This window comes from Lathyrus oleraceus, chromosome 3, assembly GCF_024323335.1.
Source record: "Lathyrus oleraceus cultivar Zhongwan6 chromosome 3, CAAS_Psat_ZW6_1.0, whole genome shotgun sequence".
NCBI classification, from domain to species: Eukaryota; Viridiplantae; Streptophyta; class Magnoliopsida; order Fabales; family Fabaceae; genus Lathyrus; species Lathyrus oleraceus.
Window position 1 is genome coordinate 70844810 of NC_066581.1, and position 4798 is coordinate 70849607.

The 4798-nt window shown below is 34.9% G+C and overlaps 1 non-coding gene across 1 annotated transcript; it reads right to left on the reverse strand.

The window, feature by feature from the left end:
* Window positions 1-1220: 1220 nt before the first annotated feature.
* Window positions 1221-1291, reverse strand: TRNAG-GCC (transfer RNA glycine (anticodon GCC)). The gene has a single exon. It is a non-coding gene; the product is annotated as a tRNA-Gly (tRNA).
* Between the last annotated feature and the right edge of the window lie 3507 nt (window positions 1292-4798).

Here is a 4798-nt window from a genome sequence, read left to right on the forward strand (position 1 = left end):
TGTGGTGACACGTCCCAAATCCATGCAGTGGTTTTCCTCGATGTGCCCCCACGTTTTCTGAATAATCGTCGATGTCAACTTAATTCTCGCCTTGTGCCATCATTTGAATTTTCTAACTGCTTTATTGGGCGCAAAATTGATTATCCTCGTTGAAGTCTTCCACGTCGACTCTGTTAATCTAACATATTTTGATGCATTGTCCATTGTAATGGTGAACCCCACATGTGGTGACTGAGTCGAAAATGCTTTCATTATAGTGATGAACTCCAACCTTAGCCAACATAACACAATTTCACTAAGTCCCCAAGTTCCTCACAACGTCTTTTCGATCTTGCCACCTTCGACCGGTATCACTCTATGTGACTTCCGACCTTGAGTCATATTATTCATGTGGACCCACTCTATCTTTGGCCTTCCACGTGGCATATTCATAGCTTTTCTCACTAGTAGTTGCCATTTATGTCCAGGTCGAAAAATCCAGTGTAACACATACATAAACTACATGCATTATATAAACCAATCATGCTTTACATATATCATCCATATCAAACACTTTCTCTTACGACTAATCTACTTCCCCAATAGAATATTCCGGTCAATCCCCAACAGAGTCGCCAGTTGTCGCTAGAATCTGTATAAAATCCTGTCGACTTTGGACTACACAGGTAAAGTATTTATCTGGACTACCGTAAATTATTAGGCAAAATTTCCGATAATACCGAAAAATTTGAAATTTCCAGAAATTTTAGTAGCTTTCCAAAAATTTCAATAATTTCCAGTATGGTTTTGGAGTTTTTCAGGAAAGTATTGGAATTTTTAAAATTATCGGTATTTCTTCATCGAAAATTTACAAAATATCAATAAAAATGCTTTATTTTCAATAAATGCAAAAAAAATTGTACCGAAAATTTCATTTACACTATCAAAAAATTTATTTTTAACATGTTAGTAAAAGTGAAAATTAATTAAAAAGAAAAATTGATTGGTAAAAAATAACATAAATAATTTGGACAATAGTTTAAATAAACATAAAATTTCCTTTTCATTTTAAACTTTTTATAAATGTGCTACAAAATTATACTATTTTATTAATATATTAAATGTGCAACTGGTGGAAACTAACTGTATGAATTTCAACACAGTTATACATGTTTTATTGGGCGTGCTAGATCCATACCATGACATTTTCAATTGCAGAAGAAAATCAAAATAAAAATAAATGCACCAGCCGGGAATCGAACCCGGGTCTGTACCGTGGCAGGGTACTATTCTACCACTAGACCACTGGTGCTTCATGCTTGGTATGAACCTAGGTATTTATTTAAACTTAGAATTAGTTACAGATAAAAGGTCTTTGTATAGTAAAATGGAATTTTATAATTCAAACTAAACATTAGTGTCAACAAGTTGAAACCATTGACTCTGAGGACATTGCCCCAAATTCCACAAACAAGTTTCACACGTTCACCTATCCATCTTGATTGTGTTGTGGAAGGATATGCATTTTTGCATGTTGTGCTAACAAATTAATGTCGTATATCATACATTTGCCTTTTAATATGTTCTAACTAATTTATCAAAAACTTTGTAAAATAACAACAATTCAGAAATAATAGGTTTTATTATCCTTTTAACACTTTTTCTCAAAATCCTTTAAAAATAACTTTTTCAAAATTTGATATTATTGATTTATTTGTTTTTTTAATCATGTTATAATACTTTTTATTTAATAAAAAAATTATGCCAATTTTATTAGGGTTAAATATATTTATCGATCCTACCCTATTATTAAGGTTAATTTTCTTTTTTCATATAAAAAATAACACTTTTATATTAAAAAGTGATTTGATTTTCTCTCTCATTAGACTGACTACTTGAGGCGTCTTAGATTCTTTCGCTTTTGAGGCCACACTCGATACGTTCCTCAATTGTCACTAGGTCAGAGAAGGTTGATGACGTGTTGCTTATCATCTTTTTGAAGTATGGGCCTTGCAGGGTGCCTATAAACATATCAGCTAGCTCCCTATCCAGCATGGGTGGTTGAACACAAGCAACCAACTATCTCAATCTTTGGGCGTACTCTCTGAATGACTCTGTGTTTTTTTGAGTAAGATTTTGCAATTGAGTTCGATTTAGAGCGATATTTGTATTATATTGGTAATACTTCAGAAATGCCTTAGCCAAGTCCTTCTAGGTCTAGACATTACTTCGCTTTAGCTGCATGTACAATTCCAATGATGCTCCACTGAGACTGTCTTGAAAGCAATTGATGGGCAATTTGTCATCGCGAGAGTACGCGACCATTTTTTGGCAGTACATCGTCAAATGATTCTTTGGACAACTAACCGTTTTGTACTTCTCGAAATCTTGTGTCTTAAAATTTGGAGGGATTACTACTTCTGTCACTAAGCACATGTTGAAAGCGTCGAGGCCATAAGTGTCACGCCCCTATATGGCTTTAAACTTCTCTTCCAACACATAACATATTTTAATAATCTCAGGATTATGTGGTTGTTCATTATTCACTATCGGGCTTGCCCCTTGAGGATTTAGTGTGGCGAATGTGAACCTATGATACTCAATACCATCATGAGGTGAGGTGTGTCCATCTCAGACATTGTGGTGCTCTTGTATAGCAGGATTATCAATTGGGATTCGTATTGGATAAGGTTGAGTAGGACCACTTGTTGGAGGTGGAATGACATTCTCAGTGACTACAGTCTATTGAATGTTGTCCTCTCTTTGTGCCAAAGGTGACATAGTCTTTTGTGATGATTTTTTTTGTTGAAATATGTGCATATGCATGTGGATGCGATAACTTTTTACGCTCATGTTAAGTGTGTTATGATAATGAAATGCTCATTATGTGTGCACATTTGGGTATGTGATCATTGGAACATTCTAATTAATAGTTTCATGGAGGAAAAGTTCAAGGAAAAGGAAATCCACCCATGGGTAGGCTCTAGGGTTTTAAAATGTTCCTAGAGTCATGGACCCTATTAAAGAATATTATCATCAGAACGACTAATCGTAAGATAATAATATCTTAAAGAGGATCTATTCTAGGTGAGGTCTTTGTATTAACCCAACGAGTCCTAAGTCTCGTAGGTCAACACTACACAACCATTGACTCCACAATTCTAGACACGGTTCGTAGAGTCATGGATCTCATATGACGATCTTATCGTCAGAATGATTAATCGTTAGACAATAATATCTTCAAAAGGATATATTTTAAGTGAGGTATTCGTATCAACCCAACGAGTCTTAAGTCTCGTAGGTTGATGCTACACAACCATCGGTCCTAAAAGCCATTGGTTCAGGGTTCTACAAAAGGTCCTTAGAATCATAGATCGAGGTTGAAAACATCATCTTCATAACGGTTAATCATAAGACAATAATACTTTCATGGGATCTCATCTGAGTGGAGTTCTCGCATCAACCCAACGAGTCTAATGTCTCGCAGGTCAACACTATACAACCACCATCCTAACTTAAGTTTTTCTCATAGCTCAGGTACAAAGTTTTTCCTAACACAAATGCCAATAGTCCATAAAGCTCCAATGATACCATATAACAATATATAACAATAATACATCAATTGGAAATATAGATAATAAAGGCATATAAAGATAAAACAAATAAGAAGTAAGCAAACAGATAAAAGCAAACACTCAAACACAAAACAAATTAAACTAAGGTGGACTTTCTTAGGTGTAATTCCCCGGTAAAGTCGTCATCTATCACGGTGCAAAAAATACCCGAGCGCAAGGAACACTCGAAATATAAACAAAACAAAGTCGTCACCAAGCTTTATTTATTTCCAAAGAGGGAAAGGGAAAATATCATAAAACCCACAAAAACACAAAAAGAAATGGTCGTTGCAACCAAATTGGGTTCGGGAGTCGGTTATGCAAAGGGAAGGTATAGTACCCCTCACATTTGTTGTACTCAACAGGACCTATTTAGTTAGTTTTGAGTAAGAGTGTTAGCGTGATATTAGTTTGTAATCTTCTACTTATCGAGTGAGAAAAGAGAAAGAAAGAAAATAAAGATGTTTTTTTATTAAAAGGGTGTTTTTAACATTAATGTGTGCATGACAAGATTTCTCAATCCTGCTCCTACGTATCTCCAGGTGCTATGAGAACCTAAGGCTACGTAGTTCTACCAAAAGAGAACTACTGGATTGATTATTTTTAAGAGAGTGATGCTTAAATCACATTAGAGATGTTAAACCTTTACTTATTTCTCGCTCTTGGAGGTTGAAGTATTTGTTTGTTTCGCGTCAAAATGGATAAAACATACTTGTTTTTGGAAAAAAAATCGAGGTCACGCAAGGGCGGAAAACAAGTTTGATTGGTTTGAGTTAATTTAAATGGAGTCATGCATCCAAACAGGGATCTCTACTGCATTGCTCAAATTTCTGAAAAGGAATAGGCCTAAGCTCAATCACTCTCTTTTCATCCAAAAGTTTGTCATGAAAATGTGTGGCGAATTAGGTCAAAGTTCATTAACGGAAGGCGATTATCCAGACAGGGAACTCTAGTGCAGTGTTCGAATAATCAGGAAAGAGAAAGTCGATATTTAATTAATATTTTTCTTCTATAAGAGGAATGACCTGATTCCGATAATTATTGTATGCTAATATGGAAGTCGAATGTTTGAACATGGAGCTCTACAACAGTATCCTACATTCGAAAAAAGAGAAAGTCTAAACATATTCATATTCTTCCATTTTTATTGTAAAAAGATTTAAAAACAGGGGCGAATTGATGTTGGATCAAGTGTCTGAAGTTGG